Source organism: Giraffa tippelskirchi, chromosome 7 (genome assembly GCF_054371585.1).
Source record: "Giraffa tippelskirchi isolate mGirTip1 chromosome 7, T2T-mGirTip1v1.2.pri, whole genome shotgun sequence".
In the NCBI taxonomy this organism is placed as follows: domain Eukaryota; kingdom Metazoa; phylum Chordata; class Mammalia; order Artiodactyla; family Giraffidae; genus Giraffa; species Giraffa tippelskirchi.
The window spans coordinates 138,630,538-138,652,628 of NC_137281.1; the positions used below are offsets into that span (position 1 = coordinate 138,630,538).

At 44.2% G+C, this 22,091-nt stretch overlaps 1 protein-coding gene across 5 annotated transcripts in view; it reads right to left on the bottom strand.

Annotated features, from left to right (window-relative positions):
* The window catches only part of LOC145514739 (uncharacterized), a 240,677-nt gene that overhangs the window by 76,334 nt on the left and 142,252 nt on the right, over positions 1-22,091 (bottom strand). The window contains exons 3-6 of one of the 5 annotated variants that reach the window (XM_081513413.1): positions 15,265-15,465; positions 11,558-11,696; positions 9,659-9,744; positions 8,834-8,910 (exon numbers count right to left, since the gene is read on the bottom strand). The gene's annotated coding sequence lies outside the window, so the exon portion shown is untranslated. Of the gene's footprint in view, positions 1-7,521; positions 8,911-9,658; positions 9,796-11,557; positions 11,697-15,264; positions 15,466-22,091 lie in introns of those variants that run through there. The other 4 variants (XM_081513416.1, XM_081513414.1, XM_081513418.1 and 1 more) reach the window with 4 other exon arrangements.

Genomic DNA, 22,091 nt, shown 5'->3' on the forward strand with positions numbered 1-22,091 from the left:
CAATACCTATAGAGCTTCATGCCTTGTTCACAGAAATTGACAAACTGATCCTAAAATTCATATAGAAATGCCAGGGACTCACAATAGCCAAAACAATTTTTAGAAAACAATAAAGCAGACAAGACTAGAAATTCCTGACTTCAAAGCTTACTACAAAGCTTCAGTAATCAAGACAGTGTGCTGCTGACATAAGGATAGACATATAGAGCAAGAGAATAGAGTTAAGAGACCAGAAGTAATCTCATATGCCTACAGTCAATTGATTCTCAATAAGGGGAGAGAATTCAGTGGAGAAGAATAATCTTTTCAACCAATGGCACTACAACAAGCAACTGAATGAATTTGGAGCCTATTTCACACCATACACAAAAGTTAAGTCAAAATGGTGCAAAGACCCAAATTTAATAGGCAAGATTATACAACTCCTTGAAGAAAACATAGACATAAAATTATTTGTGATTTGAGGTAAAGCAATAACTCCTTAAACATGACACCAAATGAACAAGCAACAAAAGGAAAAATAGATAAACTGGATTCCCTGAAAATTTAAAACTTCCACGTTTCAAATGCTGGTATCAAGAAAGTGAAAGATAAGCCCACAGAATGGGAGAAAAATTTGACAAATCAGGTATCTAACATGGGACTTGTATAGAGAATAAAAAACTCATAACTTGGCAATAAAATCCAATCCAACTGAAAAATGGTCAAATCATTTTGCTATTAATGTTTCTCCAAAGAAGATACACAAATGACCAAAATACATATAAAAAATGCCCAATATCATCAATTATTAGGGGAATGAAAATCAAAAGCACAATGATACATTTTTCATCTACTAGAGTAGCTATCATCAAAAAGCTAAACAACAAGTGCAAGGGAGGATGTGGAAAAGTTGAAACCCTCATATGTTGCTGGTGGAAATATAAAATTATGCAGCCACTTTGGAAAACAGTAAGACAGTTCCTCAAAAAGTTAAACACAAAATACAATATGATCTTGCAATTTCACTCCTAGATAGATATCCAAGAGAACTGAAAACATACATCCACACCAAACATGTACATTGAATGTTTATAGTATTATGAACATATTTGGCCAAAAAGTAGAAATAACTCAAATGTCAATCAGCTAATGAATGGATAAGAAAATGTGGTATATCCAAACAATGCAATATTACTCATCAATGAGGAAGAATGAAGTACTGATACATGTTACAGTACGGATGAGCCTTAAATATATTAAAGAAGCCAGACACAATGGCCAAATACTGCATGATTCCATTTATGTGAAATGTCCAGAATAGGCAAACCTATAGAAATAAAAAGTAGAATGGTGATTGCCAGGAGTTGGGGAACGGGAATTAAAAAGAGAGGCTGCTGATGGATATCGTTTCTTTTTGGAATGATGAAATGTTCTGGAATTAGATTGTAGTGATGGATGTACAACTTTGAAATATACTAAAACCCACTAAATGGTACAACTTTATGTGCATGCTGAGTCACTTCAGTTGTCTGAGTCTTTGTGACCTTATGGACTGTCACCCACCAGGCTCCTCTGTCCATAGGATTCTCCATACAAGAGTACCAGAGTGGGTTACCATGCCCTTCTCCAGGGAATCTTCCTGACCCAGGGATCAAACTCGTATCTCCTGCAGCTCCTACACTGGCAGGCGGGTTCTTTATTATATATGATGTATGAATTATAAATCCATTTAATAATATTCTTTAAAGCCTCCTTTTCACCAGATACAACCAAAAGATGGTGACCCTGCTGAAAAGAGAGGGAAACAGTTCGTAGGAGAGGAAATCACCTCACTCCTAGAGAAAGACCCTAAAAAAGGGTTATTTTCGCTAATTCAAAAGAACTAAAGGTGGCTTCTAAGGCATTCACACTTGAAGTACTGCACCAAATAGCGATTTCATCTAGAAAGTGGTTTCAGCCAGTTCTGATGGAAAAGAAATGGAAAAGAGACTTCCAAAATGACGTGTTGTGGGGATGTTTTTGACTTTTCAGAGTGGCAGGAGTTCAAAGGAGATGTGTGTAGAATTCTCTGGCTGCAGAAAAGCCTTTGATCTCATAAGACTAGGAATGTTCTCATAAGGGCAGGCTGAAAGTGTATTTGGGACCTGAAAGCCAACCCCAGCTAGGAGTCACCTCAGCAAAGTGGGTAGAAACACAGCCCTGGGCAGACCCAAAGTCTGGGAAGAGGAATTCCCTGGGCAAGGCTGCCTCTCCCACCCTCACCTGACTGCCCTCTGTGGACATGTGCTGGGGCTTGGGGTCAGTTCATGATGCTGCAAAAGACATGGGTCCCTTGATGAGACTGTGGCAGAACCCGTTTCTCTGACCTGTGAACTGGTTCATCTATAACTTGAGCAAATGAGGGAAAATGAGTGCTCCTTCCAGTTCAGTACCTCAGCTCCCAGTTTACAGTTCTCTTCTCGCTAGAACTTATTTTCTAGAATGCTTTGTCAAGGTTTACAATTCAGGGAACACCAAGTTAAGTAAATGCATCTTCCCTCGTCTTTGTGTCAACACCAAGGACAGGCAACCTGACCCCTCCTTTGCTCATACTTCCAATAAAGAAAATAAAACCCCTACTGAGATGGTCTTTGCCCTCACAGGGAGGAACTGCGTACAAGACGACTCCATGGCAGAGAAAAGAATGAAGAACAAGCAAGTAGTCAGACTTGGATGGAAGCAGGGCTCCCCCTGCTTAAGAATATTTCCCACATACTTTCTACCAGGCACAAATTCACTTTTCCACAGGTACTGAACGAGGGTCACGACTCCTGGCTACCCTCACCTCTGTGTCATTTGTTTTCATCTGATCACCCACTGACCAATCAGTCTCTAGGCCTGGGGCTGGGAAGGCAGAAAGTGAAGAAAAATAGACCCCTAGGAAGAAATAAGCACCTGCTCAGGTCAAAATTTGCTAGTAACCTTATGGGGCCAATTAAGGCTCAACAAGGCTTCATTCTTGTTCTTGCTGAAGTGAGTGTGGACTTGGAAGGAAGGAGGAGTTGAAGGGGGAGGGCGGTGGGGTGGGGGTAGAAGACGCACAGCATCCTCAGAAGGCCTGGGCAACATCTTGTGGGAAACCCCACCACACACACACACACACACACACACACACCCGGTATTCCTGGGAAACATCTTGTGGGAACCCCCACCACTCACTCACACACACACACACACACACACACACACACCGTATTCCTGGGAAACAGCTTGTGGGAACCCCCACCACTAACACACACACACACACACACACACACCCAGTATTCCTGGGAAACATCTTGTGGGAACCCCCACCACTAACACACACACACACACACACACACTCACACACATCGTATTCCTGGGAAACATCTTGTGGGAACCCCCACCACTAACACACGCACACACACGCACACACACACACACACACCCAGGATTCCTGGGAAACATCTTGTGGGAACCCCCACCACTAACACACACACACACACCGCATTCCTGGGAAACATCTTGTGGGAACCCCCACCACTCACACACACACACACACACCCCGTATTCCTGGGAAACATCTTGTGGGAACCCCCACCACTAACACACACACACACACACACACACCCAGTATTCCTGGGAAACATCTTATGGGAACCCCCACCACTAACACACACACACACACACACACACACACCGCATTCCTGGGAAACATCTTGTGGGAACCCCCACCACTAACACACACACACACACACCCCGTATTCCTGGGAAACATCTTGTGGGAACCCCCACCACACACACAGACACACACACACACACAGACACACACACACCCCCCGTATTCCTGGGAAACATCTTGTGGGAACCCCCACCACACACACACACACACACACACACACACACACACACACACCATATTCCTGGGAAACATCTTGTGGGAGCCCCCACCACACACACACACACACACACACACACACACACACCGTATTCCTGGGAAACATCTTGTGGGAACCCCCACCACTAACACACACACACACACACACACACACACACACACCATATTCCTGGGAAACATCTTGTGGGAACCCCCACCACTAACACACACACACACACACACACACCCCGTACACACACACACACACACCGTATTCCTACACTCTGCCCAGGCTGGAGGCCTCTTTCTCACACAAGAAAAACCAAGAGTTAACTAGATCAAGGGTGCAACACCAGAACACCAGCCTCTGAAAACTGAGCCATAGAGAAGAGGTATTGTTGCCAGTGAATCTGAGGTTCTTTCTTCACAGCAAAAAAAATTCAGAAATGAAGCAGAGAGGTTAAGAAAGTAAAGTGAAAGTTTATTTAAGCAAGGATACACACTCAGAGGGCTTCCCTGGTAGCTCAGCTGGTAAAGAATAAGCAGAGCATTGCAGCACCTCTCAGAGGGAGAGCAGGCAGACAGGTGAAGAGCTGCTGCCACCCTGGGCTTCTTTTGCAAGCCGGTTATGTTCAGTCGCTCAGTCATATCCGACTCTTTGTGATCCCATGGACTGTAGCCCACCAGGCTCCTCCATCCATGTGGATTCTCCAGGCAAGAATACTGGTGTAGATAGCCATGCCCTCCCCCAAGGGATTTCCCAACCCAGGGATCGAACCCAGGTCTCCGGCACTGCAGGTGGATTCTTTACTGTCTGAGCCACCAGGGAAGCCCAATACTGGAGTGGGTAGCCTATCCCTTCTCCAGGGGAACTTCTAGGGTCTCCTGCATTATAGGTGGATTCTTTACCAGCTGAGCAACCAGGGAAGCCCTAAACTGGTCATGGGGGGCATACAAATGAAGGGGCGGAATATTCACCGGGGGAGGAGGAGGAGTTTGGGGGAAGAGGAGAAAGGAATGACAGAGGATTAGATGGTTGGATGGTATAGCTGACCCCATGGATGTGGGTTTGAGCAACCTCTGGGCGTTGGTGATGGACAGGGAGGCCTGGCGTGCTGCAGTCGATGGGGATGCAAAGAGTCAGACATGACTGAGCGACTAAACAGAACTCCCTGATTTTCATCCCAGATACATTTTCCTGAGAGGAGAAGGGATATTTGTCCCCTTTTTATTTACATCAGAAGTGTCAAGGCATGAGAGCAGGAGGTGCAGGATGAGTACTTCTTATCTGTAAAGTTAATCTTATCATAATGAGAGCACAATGAGCAAAAGGTTACATTTGGATGCAGGAGATTCCTGCCTTTCCTGCCCTTTGTCTGCTACTCTGACCATTATTACCCAAAATGTGTTGTTTCCTGTCAGTCTGAAGGTTTCTGCTTTCCTTTGTCTGCCTGTGGAACCCTGCTGTTGACAAGAGGTGGGATTTCCTGCCACCCGGCCCCTGCCCCCATTTCTCTGCTCCTACCTAGTTACCTGCCTGCTCTAACAGTATCACCTACTCCTGACTCTTCACCAGGGGTCAACAACACTCACCAGAGACTGCGCGCAGCAGAGTCTCTTATCTGAAGTTCTGTCCTAGAAGTATCAGTGTCTGTGTCTCCAGCTTTCTCCTCCTCAGAGCGTTGCAGGAAGGAGGACCCCTTCCAGGGCCCGAAACTCGGCTCTTGTCTAACACTGGGAAATGAATTGTCCGAGGAGACACATGTGCTGACAAAGCAAGAGATTTTACTGGGAAAGGGCACCCGGGTGGAGAGCAATAGGGTAAGGGAACCCAGGAGAACAGCTCTGCCACGTGGCTCGCAGTCTCGGGTTTTATGGTGATGGGATTAGTTTCCGGGTGGTCTTTGGCCAATCATTCTAATTCAGAGTCTCTCCTGGTGGCGCACGCATCCTTCATCCAAGATGGATGCCAGGGAGAGGGATTCTGGGAAGTGGACGGACACGTGGTGTCTCCTTTCGACTTTTCCCAAACTCTTCCGGTTGGTGATGGTTGGTGGCTTATTAGTTCCGTGTTCCTTAGCAGGACCTCCTGTCGTAAAACAACTCATGCAAATAGTTACTATGGTGCCTGGCCAGGGTGGGCGGTTTCAATCAGTGTGCTTCCCCTAACAAGAGGACCTCCCACTCCACTGTTAAGGTTAAGTGTTGACTGAAACCACCTGCCTCCACCAGGCACGAGAATAGAGGCTCAAGTTGTCTCATAATCGGAGGTCCCAATCAGGAACATGGAATTGATGACAGTTCAGTTCAGTCGCTCAGTCGTGTCCGACTCTTTGCGACCCCATGGACTGCAGCACACCAGCCACCCTGTCCATCACTAACTCCCGGAGTTTACCCAAACTCATGTCCATTGAGTCAGTGATGCCATCCAACCATCTCATCCTCTGTCATCCCCAAGCTGCCACCAAAACCAACCAGAAGAATGCGGGAGGGGTCAAAAGGAAGGAGCCTCTGAGACATCCTTTCAACCTCCCAGAAAGGCTGGCACTGGAAACCATCTTAACTGAGAGATGCACATACCACAAAGAAGGGCTCCTGGGTGGGATAAAATATGAGCACGAGCAAGATGACTGGCCAGAGACAAGGCAGAAGGCAAACCCTCCACCATAAAACCTGAAACTGTGAGACAGGAAGCAGAGCAGCTCTCCTGGGTTCCCTTAACCCGAGGCTCTCCTCTCAAGAGCCCTTTCACAAAAGGTCTTTTGCTTGGTTCGCATGTGAGGCTTGAAAAGAGCCCACTCTTAGACCCTGGAAGGGGGTCTCCCCAACCCAAAGCACCACTACCATATGACAAAGAGAGAAGGGGGTCAACTGCCTAGGTTCCAGCTCCTTCTATCAGGGCACTTACAAAACCACCTGCTGTTACTGGAGCAGGTTTCTAGCTCCAGTTCTGAAATACTAATAGAATAGCCCCAAGTCCTTCTAAGATCTTCCCTGTAGCTCAGATGGTAAAGAATCTGCCTGCAATGCAGGAGACCTGGGTTCGATCCCTGGGTTAGGAAGATCCTCTGGAGAAGGGAATGGCAATCCACTCCAGTATTCTTGCCTGGAGAATCCCATGGACAGAGAAGCCTGACAGGCTACAGTTCGTGGGGTCGCAAAGAGTCGGACACGACTGAGCAACTAACCCACCCACCCACCCACCCACCCAAGTCCTTCTAACAAGAAGAACTTGTTGGAAGAACTAATAGTTCAGTTCTTCTAACAAGCAAATGACTTTGGGAAATTACCTTCTCAAAAACATCTAAGAGGAGTTGTCAGGTAAGCATATGGATGTACAGGTTTGGAGCTGAGGGAACTAGACCAAAGATATGAACTCGAAAGTCAGCTGTTGTTGGAAGTAATTGAAGCTAGGGCTTAGGTGAGATTGCCCAGAGAGAACAGAATGATTAGAGAGCTCAGGACTGTCAGGGAAAATTTTCAAGACCTCATAAATGGGGGCAGAGATCACTCACTCTGGACATTGTCCAATGGACCTTCTGTGGATCATCTGATTCTATAGAGCTGTACACCTTTGATGGTCTTCCCATTGGCCAGGCTGTTTTACAACTTTCTAGGAATAGAGGCTTAATTTGTAGAAAAACTTACAGCAATGCAAATGATCATTGTCCATAGCATGGTGAATAAATTTTGTCCCAAAAGATACAATTAATTTTTACCCTATAAAAAAATGCCCTTAAGAATTACATTTGACTGTTGTTCAGTTCAGTCACTCAGTTGTGTCTAACTCTTTGCGACCCCATAGACTATAGCACGCCAGACTTCCCCGTCCATCACCAACTCCCAGAGCCTACTCAAATTCACGTCCATCGCATCAGTGATGCCATCTAACCATTTCATCCTCTGTCGTCCCTTTCTCCTCCTGCCTTCAATTCTTCCCAGCATCAGGATCTCTGCCAACAAGTCGGTTCTTCGCATCAGGTGGCCAAAGTATTGGAGTTTCAGCTTCAGCATCAGTCCTTCCAATGAATATTCAGGACTGATTTCCTTTAAGATGGAGTGGTTGTATCTCCTTGCTGTCCAAGGGACTCTCAAGAGTCTTCTCCAACACCACAGTTCAAAAGCATCAATTCTTCGGTGCTCAGCTTTCACTATAGTCAAACTCTCACATTTACTGTTGTATGTTAACCATTTTGCATCTACTAGCAAAGTCATTTCAGTGTTGCTGAGTATGTGCGTGTGCGTGTGCGTGTGTGTGTGTGTCAGTCATTCAGTCATGTCTGACTCTTTGTGACCCCAAGGACTGTAGCCCTCCAGACTCCTCTGTCCATGGAATTCTCCAGGCAAGAACACTGGGGTGGGTTGCCATTTCTTTCTCCAGGGGATCTTCCCAACCCAGGGATTGAACACATGTCTCCTGCATTGCAGGTGGGCTTTTCACTGTGTGAGCCACCAGGGAAGCCATTCCTGAGTATATATGTCTCTTTTTCAAATTCTCTCTGAATCTAACACCTTCTGGTTTCTTCATTAATCAATGGGTTACATAAAATCTTTGATGTGTTCCTTTTTGACTCTTGATTTTACTTTTGTGAAAATGTTTTTGCAAGACCAAACCCTTAAGGGAGACCAGCAGATGGTAGAGGAGCACGATCTTACAAAGGAGGGAAGGAAAAAGCAGCCAGTGAAGCAGGGGAAAGAAACAAAAGGGTCTGGGCACAAAAGTCAAGGTGAGACAAGCGTTTTGAAAACAGGGAGTGAGCGATTGAATCCAAAGGGCATTTAATTAATTTTCATCTGACTTGACCGCACTATTGCCTTCAGGTCACAGCCCTCCTGCTGCTGTTCTGTACCAACCTCCCACCAGATGTGAGGCAACCTTTTCTAAACCATTGAAAGCACAAGATGTCTTGTTACTCCCTTCTCCTGGGATGGGAGGCCTACTCATCTGACATTTACATAACCAAGGGAACCTACTCAAGCATCCTTTGCAGAACAAGGAACGTGTACTTCAAGGTGATTTTCTGTTTCCAACTTGACTGAATCAGGTGGAGCTATTAAAAAAGAAAAGGAAAAGCCGTCATATTTAATCTGTCAGCGTGTCTCTTTAAATAGAATATACATTTAACTGCTACTCTAACATCCTTAGAGGTTGTCCCACCACCTTAATATCTTTGGAAGACAATCAGTTGGCAAATTTGCTCATTCTCTTCATTTCCAACTCACAGATGGGAAAACTGAAAAGAATTTTGCAGCTGTGTCTGAACACGTGTAAATTACTCATCCCTTCAACCTTGTTCTTACTTCTTATGTGAATTTGGAATCTTAATAAGCCCAATTTTCCCCTTTTGTCCGTGCTCTGACCTTTAGATAGACTGTATATATCATAGGAGCAATCTTTCCCTATCATTTTCCAACTCATGCAACCTGTAGAAAGTAGGAGCAGGTTGTGATAAAAATCACTGAAATCCAACCAATGGGTTTGTTTTTTTGTTTGTTTGTTTTTTAGGCAAACCCTTCCAGATGTTCTCTAACCTTTAAAAAGCAAAAAGCCACAGCGAACGCTTAAAAAAGATGCTCTCGTTTTTTTTCATCCCCATTTGTCCAGGTTGAAGGGAAATCCCTCAGCCGCCAGCAGGCATCATTACTTTTCATGTGTGGAGCACCCAATAGACAGATCAGCCTCGTGAACTGGGTGTGCTACCTCACCACCTGCTATCATCTTCCCAGGTGCACCCACAAATGGCACTTTAGCTAAAAAGCCTGAAGTCTGATCATCAGAAGGGTGCTTTAAGAACTTACCCATTCGTCTAGAACTGGTGGCGGCTGCAGTCACTGGCGTCCCAGATGGTCCCACTTTTCAGCATTATGGATTCTGGGGAAGGAAGCTGACAGCACAGAACAGCTCCCTCTCCAGCATTCAGATTCTCACCCGCTTCCTAATGGCAAAGATGCGCTGGTGGTCATTTTCAAGCTTTAACATTCTTATTATTACAGAATAACCACAGCCCAAATTCAGGTGGTGCTTGTGAGTACGTGCTCCTAACCTCCGGTAAATTCCAGTAGTTGCCGTTCTTAAACTCAGTAACATGATGGGTAATTCTACTGAGTAGCCACTAGATGGCAGGCTTCAACCTTCAAAAGATCTCCAACGCTTCAGGTCTTTGCTGCCTGCAGGGTTGGGGAGCAAGGAAAGGACAAGCTGTGGGCAGAGGCATCTCTTCCTTTTATGAATACTCCCAGACACAGTTTGAGCAGCTCGCATTCACTTTAGGAAGCTGATCTGTTTGGACATTCATTTGGTTTAAGGAGAATAATTCCCTAATCTCCTGTCCGGTGACGTGCTTTTACATTTTAGCTCTTGCTTTTATAGGAAAAAAGATGTCTACCCAGAAGATTCATGACAAGGGGATGTATGTATAGGCAGGATAATCACCTGCATGTTAACAGGGAGATGTTGTTTTCCAGGGGTTCCAGAAAATATAGAGTTTACTCACTGGCAAAATAAATGTGGATATATATTACTGGAACACACACACTAACCAGAAAAAAAAATCATGTTAACAATAGCTTGCAGATGCTGTTTCAAGTTTCAACCATAATTATAATGTTCAACATCAACTCTTCTTTTTCTTTCTGACTTCAAACAACTGTCGCCTACTCAAAGATGAGAAAATAAAATTTCAAGAACCTTTAGTTGAAGGTGTCCAAGTCACATCTTCAAAAAGCAGAAAACAAAAATCTCATCCAACTTGTTCAGAAAGAGAGAATTGTGTACTTCTTCCCATGAGAAATCTACCAGTTGGGGATGGGGCTGCTGCGGAAGGGGAGGCAGGAACAAATGAGGACAAGGATCTACACTGGGGATAGTGGTTACACAAACAAGTAATCTAGGTTCTCCTGAACAAAATGAGGAGGTAATTTAGTTGCAGCTGGATCAAGAAGATTTCAGAGCAATAAGAATCAGGTAAGGCAATGCAGAGAGTTAATAGAGGACAATTTAGACTCACAATAAAGATATAATTTCCTTAGGGCCTTCCAAATAACAATAACTTCCAGAAGGTCGTTAGCATACACTCTTGGAGATGGCTTTAGCTCATCCTGTTCATAAAGATACACACATGGGTCCACGCACAAGAGCCAGTAATTACATTCTGCCACTCCCTGTCCGGAGCGGCCCTGGACTGTGACCATTAACCCTCTGCTCCAGACGCAGGAGAAGTGATCTGGGAATGCCGTGTGCACAGGCCGTGGCTCATTACGACAGCAGCAATTACCCTCCGTCCCAGTATGTGTCTGCCTCAGCGGGGCCCAGGGCACTTGGTGCATTAAAGAGCATTTATAAACAGTAGGTTAGAAGAGCTCAGGGGAAGATGAACCATGTAATGAGTGATGGTTATTAATGAACATTATTATCCTTGTCCTGACCCAAGAACTATTCCTCAGAGAATGTTTACTTAGCATGCAGAGCTGAGTCAAACACCAGGCGCTCTGAAACTCTGCTATTAATCCATGGGTTTTACGGAGATAGCAAATTGCACCAGAAAGTAAAGTTCTCTTCTTAAAAATTAATATAGACATAAATGAAAACTTTTAGAGTGTTCATGTTCCACCAGAAGAGAAACAGATCGATTGTCTGTGTGGCGAATCACAGAATGGAGGGCGTTAGGGCAGGTTTAACATGAATAAGATATTGATTACCCCTTGTTACTTGGTTCAACTTTATTCCTTTTGGATTGCTGAAGGCCTCTGTGACAGCACAGGATATGGTCTGGAGGGCAACTGGGAACTGTATTCGCTGGTCCTTTATTTATTCATTCAAGTTTTGTGCTGACAATATCTGAGTGAAAGAGAGGTGCAATTAAGCCAACAAGTATGCCTGAGCCTTTTCAGACTGATAAAAGAGTAAACAGGTTAATTTTCAAGAAAATGGACAGGAAGACTATTCGCAGAACAGTTCATGCTATTTTGGAAGGGTTGGTTTATTTATTTTTTACTTGTCAAAATTTTATTCTGTTAATATGTCATATCATACAAAAAGACAGGGAGGAAAAAGTGAACCTCCTCTCTCACATACCATCTCTTCTCTCCCAATTCATGTCTCTTCTGGATAATGTTCTTAACACTTAGATCCGCATCCATCCAGGGTTTTCTATGCATTTGTATATAGTTTTTTTGTTTTCACAAAAATGGAGCCATACCATCATGTTGTTCTAGAACACAGTGCATGCGTGCTCAGTCACTTCAGTCGTGTCTGACTCTCTGTGACCCCATGGACTGTAGCCCACCAGGCTCCTCTGTCCATGGGATTCTCCAGGCAAGAATACTGGAGTAGGTTGCCATTTCCTTCTCCAGTGATAAAGTATGAAGTGAGTGTAGTGAGTGAAGTCTCTCAGTCGTGTCCAACTCTTTGCGACCCCATGGACTGTAGCCTACCAGGCTCCTCCATCCATGGGATTTTCCAGGCAAGAGTACTGGAGTGGGGTGCCATTTCCTTCTCCACAGAACAAAGTATGTCTTGGAATTCTTTTTGTTTCAGGATAAAGAGAGATCCCTGGGACTTTTTAACGGCAGCATAGTATTCCATAGTGCAAACAATATTCACTTATTTAAACTTCTTCCCATTGATAGCATTTCAGAATGTTTCCAGCTTTTACCACAATGATACCACAGAGCTCACACACCTTGGCCTCACAGAAGGTCCCCTGCCTGACACATGGGTGGCCAGAGGAGAGACAAAGTGGAGGTAGGACAGGTCTGGGATGGCAGAGGTATGTCCTGGGACCACCATCTCCTGCTCTGGTAGATTGTAGCCTCAGATATGGGTTCAGGACAACATCCAAAGTGTTCCCTTACCTGACCCCATCCTGCCCCTACTCACTCAAGACAGGTGCAGGCGAGGCTGACCCTAGCCAAGCCTCACATTTAAGATGAGGGTATTAAAGTTAAGTAAACGGGTTGGATCCAGTGACCCAATACAGGGGAGGCATGGGGAGTAGACATTTCAGCAACAGACACAGAACATCTACAGCCAACATAACAAAGGGGAAAAACAGACATAGCAGAATCCTGAGAGGACAGACGCCTCCATGTAGGGCCACGGCCTGGTGAGAAAGACAGGAGGGAAGAGAAGGAGAGGAAAATGGAAATTACTTGAGTATTTATTCAAAAGAGCCTAATGTACCTGAAGACTCCCAAGTTTGCTTTGAACTGGCAAGATCAAGTTTATCACCATCACTGAAAAAGAAGATTTGAGTGTTGTATTGGTTTGCTAGGACTACCATAACAGAGCACCATAAACAGGGTAGCTTAAACAGCAGAAATATACCCACTCACAGTTCTCTCAGTTCAACAGGCAAGAAGTCCAGGATCAAAATGATTCCTTCCTTCTGAGGTCCAAGAAAGAAATTGTTCCACGCTGCTGCCCTAGCTTCTGTTGGTTTCTAGCAATCTTTAGCATCCCTGAGCTTTAGAAGCCTCACTCTGATCTCTGCCTTCATTGTCACATGGTGTTTTTCCCTGGCTTCATGTCAGGAACCTCCCAAACTATTCCACTTGCATCAAGAAACAGGAAAACTAATGGAGATGTCTGTCCTTGAAGATGCTTGACCTGTAGCCTAGAATACATTTCACACAAGACTGCCTCTAAGTTTAGTAGAATTTACAAACAGTCCTCTGAAAATCCACTGCCTCACCTCTACAGGGGTGTGACCCCCAAGGCTCCAAAAGGAAGCTCCTCAAGGAAGACCCCACAGGTCAGAAAGTCCCCCAGAGAATCAGCCCTAGGAGGCAACACAGTAAGTTACCATGTTTTGGATCTCGCCCTGAAAAGGGACCAGAGGAGACACCTAAGACCAGCCAAGGGGGCCTCTCAAGTGGTCTGGGCAGAGCAGAGATGCCTGAGAGCAGGGAACAGGACCGAAGCCGGAAAGTTTGGGTGAAGGATCCATTTGACATGCAGCCTTCCTAGGACTCTTCTTCCCTGTTCAATTCCCTGTTCATCCCAGGAAAAGCCATAGAATGGCCTCAGGAGGTGGGTCTAGGCACCCACTCCAAGGGGCAGTCCCGGTGCCCATGCCAGCATTTTGAATGGTCAGGTAGAAAGCAGGCAGGATCCATCCCAAACTCAGAGAAGAAGAAACTTGTCAGAAGCCAATTCACTTTCCAGTAGTCAATATCTGAAATGAAGTCAGCAGCTTGGCAGCAGCTGGCATTTCGTGGAGTTTCTAAAGGACTGTCGTACCTGCCTCTCTATCTTTACAGTTTCTATATGACCTCGTCCAGTTAAGGTGTTGGTTATGGAGCTTTGTGCAAGGTTGTCATTTTCATGTATGTCTCAGAGGTTGACAGTTCTTAGAGGCAGCGTTTTCAGCACACCAAATGGTTGAGCTGTTGGAGGCTGCCGCAGTACATTCTACCCAAGGGTGGAGCTTAGACAGCCTCTGGTGAGAAAGACAACAAAAAACACGGAGACAAACCTCCGGGACTTAGTGAGAGGCACACATCTACCTGCTAGATGGGGTTTTCTTCAAAAAGCACAAATTGTGTATCAGGAGCCTCACACAGCCTGGGAGGGCTAGAGAAGCAGCCTCAAAGGATGGCCGATGGAGTGTGGTAAACAAACATCCAGCTCCCTCACGCCAACTGGGAGAACTCCAGAACTTTTGTACACTGGCGGTAGAGTTCCTCAGGAGTGTAAATGCTAGTTGCCCATGTGGGTGCTTGATAACACCTCTTTACTGACTGCCTCCCTTCCCTGTCTCACTTTCCTCTTCCTCCACTGGTGTTTCCTGGATTCACTTCCCAAATAAACTTGTGGCCCCCAAATCCTTGTCTCAGGGAAGACCCAACCTAGGACAGCCACCAGCAGAAGTGGATGGTTCCTGTTTCACCAAGATGTAATCCCAGATCTCAACATGGATTTGCTGAGAAACCCTGTGTTCAGCACAAATGGGCTGGGGAAACAACCTCAGCAGAAGACAGCCTCCAGGACAACAGGTAAGAACCACAGTTGAAGGTACAGAGAGAAGTCATTTCACTGAGAAAGAAAAAAAATGCATATAGAGGAGCCATTTTCTCCTCCTCATTCTGAACCGGATCTTAGAATAAGGATTTATGCCTTCTCTCTTCCCCGTCTTCTCTGTTCCCTTTACGTCCCATCTGCCAACACAGGGAGGTGTCCTAGCATCTGAATAGCTGTCATTGGCTTCATTCAGATGGGGAAGACTATTCTCTTTGGACAGGAAAAAGGCAGGTGCTCTGAGCCCTTTTGGACTCCTATGCCTAGTCCTCAACTGGTCCAGGATCCAGGCGGCAGATGACATGAATAGTTGGCACCTTCAAGCACCAACAGGCACAGGCACGCAGCTTTTATGATCGAACAGTGGGAGGAAAACACTTTCACTTACTCTGTTGGCAGAAGGAGTGTTTCACTGCTTCATTTCTTGGGCAGAAGGTCAGATGGTCGACCCAGGAACAAATTAGCAGCAGCAGGTGGCAGGAGTCACATAGCCAACTCCAGCTGCAAACATCTGGCTTCTCTCCTCTCATCTAATGAAAAGTAGTTCTCCTTACCCCCTCAAATCGGCTCTTTGAGAAAGCAGGTCTACCTGATGGGTGCACAGAAAAGAGAACTACCAATGTGGCCTTAGTCAAGACACTTCATCTCTCAGGGCTGCGGGGAACCCTCCCCCTCTCTTCCTCTGCCTTCTCGCCCAGTTCCTAATTGCAAGGTCTCCATGAACACATGTGTTTTCCTCTGCCAAGTCTTTGCTTGCTCACTGACCCTGTGCTGCAGCCAGATCCTGACGTTCTCACAGCAAAGCTGTCTCCAGTGGCATAGGTAATCCTAACACCCTTCCAGCTTTAGGACTCTATGATTCTGCATGATTGGAATCCCTCATACATAGAACTTCTTAGCACTTCAATTCCCCTAGCCTGAGAGTCACTGACCAACCACCACCTGGCATATAATTAACTATACATAACTCCCTGAAAATCTACCACAGGGCATGACCCTCAGGGCTCCAGGGAAGACCCCACTAACCACCAAGTTCACCACAGAGGCCCAGGGAGCCAGCAGGATAAGTTACTATGTGGTGCATTGTGCATTGCAGAGGACCAAGAGCCCTGTACTATGTTACCCAGGCCTGGAACAGAGAGACAGAAGTAGAGAGAGGGGCAAGCCATGACTTCAGGTAGACTCCACTCCCTCTGGACTATAAGAAACTCATTTCTAGGGGACTTCCCTGGCAGTCCAGTGGCTACAACTTCACCTTCCAAAGCAGATGGCGTGGGTTCAAACTCTGGTCAGGCAGCTAAGATCCCACATGCCTCCAGGGCCAAAAAACCAAAACATAAAACAGAAATGATATTGTAACAAATTCAATAAAGACTTTAAAAATGGTCCACATTAAAAAAAAAATCTTTAAAATTAAAAAAAAGAAAGAAAAGAAAAAGAAACTTGTTTCTATGAGAAAGATGGAGGGAGGAATGTTCTATCACAGTGAGGTCATGTAAAACAAGTATTTCTAAGCCCCAGGCACTGGCCTATGCAACTCAAGCGGAGTTGATTTGTATTAACGCCAAGAGAGTTTGGCCAGGCATGGGGAGTTCACTATCATAGGATTTGCCCAGACATATGTTCTCCCTACTCCCAGGTACACTTATTCTCCATAACCTGGCACTCCAGGAAAGTCACCAAGCTTTCCACTAGAGCAGACCGTGAGGACCTAAATCAGAGCAGAAAGGTCATAGTAACTGGAACATTCTGAGCTAGAAGAAAGGATGCCAACCAACTGTCCTTCCTCTGTGAAACAGGCACAGTTGGAATTCAACAGAACAGATGTTTTACCTCCAAGGTAGACATCTAAAGTGTCATTTGTGACATCCAAGCCAAATGCAAAATGATGTCCCCTTGGCCTAGGGCCTTGGACTATTTGTCACCCTTTCCATCAGTTTGGACTTTGAGGCCTAGTATTATACTTAGAATACCATTCTCTGACTCCGTTGTAGTTATTCATGCTTGTATCTTATCTTTAGCATAGCGGTGAGACCCTGAACTGGGAGTCAGGAAGTCTGCATTTGACCTTGGCTCAGCACTGAAAAGCTAGCGATCAAGTGGAAATCTTTTACCTGTTCTAAATTCCACTTCCCTACTTCAAGAAATAAATGGATAAACCAGGAAACCTCTAAGATTTCTTCCATCTCCTAAAATATCTCTACTTTTATTCAATTTAAGGACACACAACGGTTTAATTGCTTGCACAGGCCATAGTCGGGAGCGGGGTAAGAGAGGCAGATGGTTGAGAATAACACCTTTTCAAGACACCATTAAAAAGTAATTTATATTTCAAGACTCCCATTCTGTCTTCTTGGAAAGCCTGAAAGAAATTTCTTCTTTTATCTGGTTGCCAGACAACCTTTCTATAGAGGTTTTCATTTCCCTTTTTTAAAAAGAAATATAAATCCGGCTTTGGAGACTTGGTTAGGAGTGAAAGCCGACTTCAAGTGTCCCTCAGCAAGAATGTGAATTATGGTTGCCAATCAGGGTTTTGACCAAAATTGAAAGAATTTAAGGAGAATGCTTTAAGGCAGCTGATGAAACTAAAAATGGCTAGTAGGTACTGGAGGCTAGAAAAAGCTATAGAAAGGATTGATAATTAAATGGTGCGTTATATTTAGTGACCCTCTATGTTGCAAAAGTATCTTCCCAAATTGTATTTCATCCTCATATTAGCTTTTGAATAAGAAGAGCAGAGAGTCTCTTTTTAACTGATAAGCAAATGACACCCAAAAGGATAAATGGCTCGCCTTAATTTTCATTTCTAAATAATGGCAGAGCCCAGGCTTGCAGCCTCTCTAGTTTGGTGCTTCACATTTGGGTGAGCATCCACAGAAGACAAAGTTTATTTCCATCAATCAGGTTCCCTCAGACAAGCAGCCAAAGAAGGGTCAGGACAGAGAAAGATGAGAAGCACCCACGCAGATTAGGCAACATTCCTCTAGGCTGGAAAATCCAGGGTTACTTTTTCAGGGAACAAGAAGAACCACATTTCCCTTGTTTCCAGTCCCTGCCCAGCCTCTGGAAGAAGTTTCCCTCCTTGGCAACCAGGGCACCTCCACTTGTCAGGACTCAGCGTGATGTTTTAAGAGGAAACAGAAGTTCATCGGTTGGGACCCTAAAATTAGGGCAAAGCCAAATTCAGCAAAGAAAATTATTTTATTTCAGTTCCCTAAACCACCCTGCCAGTCTATAGAAATAAGAACCATTTGTCAAGTACTTCCCAGGTGGTTCAGTGGTTAAGACTTGGTGCTTCCCCTGAAGAGGGACTGGGTTCAATCCATGATTGGGAAACTAAGATCCCACATGCTGCATGCTGGGGACAAAAATAAATTGAAAGTTACATTAAAAAAAAAAAAAAACCACTTGTCATATTGTGATGTATTTGTTCATATGTCTGTCTTCCTATTAGATTATAATCTCACTGAAAGCCAAAGACTGATGAAACATACAGGGAGGTTTAAGTTGACAGAAACCACATTTGCTTCATCTTCAAGGTCACATGCCTGATTTCTCTGGCCAAGAATGCCAGAGCAGGGCGTCAGCCACCCAGAGCAAAAGCAGATGCAGCTGTTTTTAGCAGCTTCCCTTGGTGTCCCAAGCACCTGAGGCGCTGGGGGTCATGATGCGGCCCAAGTCTAATCCTTTTATACCTGGGACTTGCATCACTATTCGGGAGCATATGCAAATAATTCACGGCTTTGATAGGAAATTTTTCCAGATACCATCATCCTTTTGGTTCTTGAGTCGAAACCAGCATCAGTAAGGCCATATCCAGAGGGAGGAGTGGGGTGAGATGGGAGGGAAGAAAACAAAGGCAACTATCCAAGCTTTTCCTGGACAAGATCCTTACCTCCAGGTGCCCAGCAGTCTGAAAGGGCCATTTCCCTGCTATTTATTCTTCCTGTTCCTCAATGCCTATATAATGTCTGGTCCATGGCTGTACTTCCCATGCATTTTTGATTTGACTACGGTAATTGTCTCTTAGCTGGATTTCCATCTAAATGCCTTTTTGCTCCAACCCTAACTACACAAACATGAGTTTGGGAGACATTAAGTGATCTGAATGATGACCCAGCTAGTTAGTGGCAAAATCCAAATCTATAAGCATTAATTCCATTATTTTTTTCTACTCTACCACACACCTCCTCTCCTCCTAAAAACCCACAGCAGTTCCCTGTGGGTTCTAAAAACCTAGATGGGTACCCTGTGGTTACCACATCAAATTTAGGTGTTTCTGCTCTGTCTTCTCCCCTAAACGCTGCCTATCTCTCCACTTTTTTCTGCATTAAAAAAGACTCTCTTGGGACTTCCCTGGTTGTCCATTGGTTAAGACTTTGCACTTCCAGTGCAGGGGGTGTGTGTTTGATCCCTAGTTGGGGAAATAAGATCTCACATACTGCAAGGCACAGCAGGAAAAAAAAACACTCTCTTTGCTAGTCAAGCATACCTGCTGGTCATCTCCTCATTCTTACATTCTTACAAGCCCCTTCACTGAGCAATAAAATGTTCCCCTGCCTCTTTCTATGAATTCATTTATCTTTTCCTTTTTGGGGAAGCTAGGTCAGACCGCATTCTTCCAGGAAGCCCACTCTGATAGCACCACCCCTCTCTGCTCTACTCTGAACACTCCCCTGTCAGCATCAGCGGTGCTTATATTCTCTTCCTGGTTCATACTGGCTGACACATAGCACAGACTGAATACATGTGTTGAGTGTATGAATTAATAGATTCTGTTGATTCTGTCTCTGAGCCATCTCTCAAGTGTGTCCCTGTCTCCCTGTTCCCCACTGTCATAGCCCCAAGTAAGGCTCTCATCACTGTTCCCATGGACCATCCAAATAATTTCCAAAAAGCTTCCCCTCCCTTCCATCTTCCTTCTGCAGACTCCCCAGTGCCACCAAGTGAACTTTATGAGAGAAATCTGATCATGTCTCCTATTTGTCATGGTTCTCCAGGGCCTTTGGGATAAAGTCAAAAGTTCTTAGCGTGACTTGTGAAGCTCTTCACAATCAAGTCACAAACGATTCTTCTTGTCTCTATTACTTTTCACTACTGATATACGCATGTTTGAGTTAACACTTCAAGCCCAGGACATACGCCTTGTCAGTACTACGTTGTTTGCCAGGGGCTTCCTTCCTTTTCTACCTGCTGAACTTCTGTTTCTGTTTTGGGGTCTATCACACATATACCACCACAGCCTGCATGGTTGCCCCCGTGTAGCCCTCCTCTGAACCCCCAGCAATTTAGCCCTGGGTGTCGGTAACGGGGCACACTGATCACAGTGCACTTTAATTACTAGCCGGTCAGTCTTGCTGTTGCTTTGTGACCCTCTTGAAAGCAGGCTGAAATGTCTCTTACATCCACAGCCTCGATAGAGCACTTAGCTCCAAGGATGCTCTCAGTGAATAAGTGAATGAAGCAGTTTGTTCACACCATGTAAGTTTTCATTCACTTGAAACCATGCACTTTTAGAACGAAAAAAGATACTATAAAATGTTTTTTCTAACTTGCTCATTTTTCACATGAAGAAACTCTAGCCTACAGGGTTTTAAGGGACTTGCCCAAGATCATCAAGAGGCATCAGAGGCATTGGCCCTGGTCACCTGATTGATGCCACCTTCTACTTTATTGTATATATAAAGTTATGGGGCCAAAAGACAGAGTAAACCACACAAGGAAAAAAATTGAGTATCTTCTTCTTTCTTTTGCATTTGTCTATACAGGGGACGATAGACCTTCATTTGAATTCAACAAATGTGACTGAATTAAGGACATTTATAGACCTGCATCTCTGCTTTGCAACTGTGCAATTGCCCCTTGATATCATTTTATATTTTAATGAGTCAATTCAGTTGACTTCAATATTTTTAAAAATTCTTCAAATATATTAAAATTCTGCAAAACTCCTCTTAGGATGTTGCATATTAAAACATTTAAGTTAAAGTGTTGGTGAGGATGTGGAGAAAAAGGAACCCCTGTGCACTGTTGGTGGAAATGTGAATTGGCACAGCCATTATGAAGAATACAGAGGCCCCTCAAAAAATTAAAACTCTAACTACCATTTGATTCAGCAGTTCCACTCATGGATATGTATCAGAAAAAAAAAAAAGCAAATACTAACGGGAAAAGATATATGTGCCCTCATGTTTATTGCAGCATTATTTAAAATAGCCAAGATATGGAAACAACCTAAGTGTCCATAGATAGATGAATAGATAAAGAAGATGAACGGATAAAGAAGATATATATACACAATGGAATATTATTCAGCCATAGAAGGAAGGAAATGTTGCCATTTACAGCAACATGAATGGACCTTGAGAGTATTATGCTAAGTGAAATAGATCAGGCAGAGAAAGACAAATACCACACGATCTCACAGGTGGAATCTAAAAACAAAACAAACAAGAAACCAAGCTCATGGGTACAGAGAACAGATTGGTGGTTACCAGAGGTGGGGGCAGGGGTACAAAATAAGTGAAGGGGGTTTGAAAGTCCAAACTTTCAGTTATTAAAAAAATGTCATAGGGATGTAAGGTACAGCATAGGGGCTATAGTAAATAATACTGTGTTATGTTGCTATTTGAGTAACTCTCAAAAGTTTTCTGTATAGTCCATGGGGTCCCAAAGAGTTGGACACAACTGAGCGACTTTCACTTTCACTTTCACAAAAGTTTTCATCACTAGAAAAAAAATTTGTAACTATGTATGCTGATGGATGTTAACTAGACTTATTGTGATGATCATTTCCCAGTATGTACAAATATTGAATCACTAGGTTGTACAGCTGAAACTGTATAATGTTAAATGTCAACTTTATGTAATATTTTAAAAAGAAGAAGAATGGTAAAGCAAGCAATATATGAACCTTAATTTTCCCACAAGTTTCCTTTGGCCCTACTTTATACTTTACTGTTTACAGCTTTAAAACTTTATATTTGCAGACAATTCCTTCAAATGTCCTGTTAATGTTTGAAAGGTATTTGCTTGCTACATAAACCACACCTCCGTAATACAGATGTCAAGCTTAATTTTAATTCTGTATTGCTTAGATTTGATGCTCATCTTTAACTACTTTGTTTTATGTAAAATTATATAGAAATTAAATGGTCAAAGCACTGGCAAAAAAAAGTTTATGGTAAACAATTATGGGCACTGAATTATGCTATT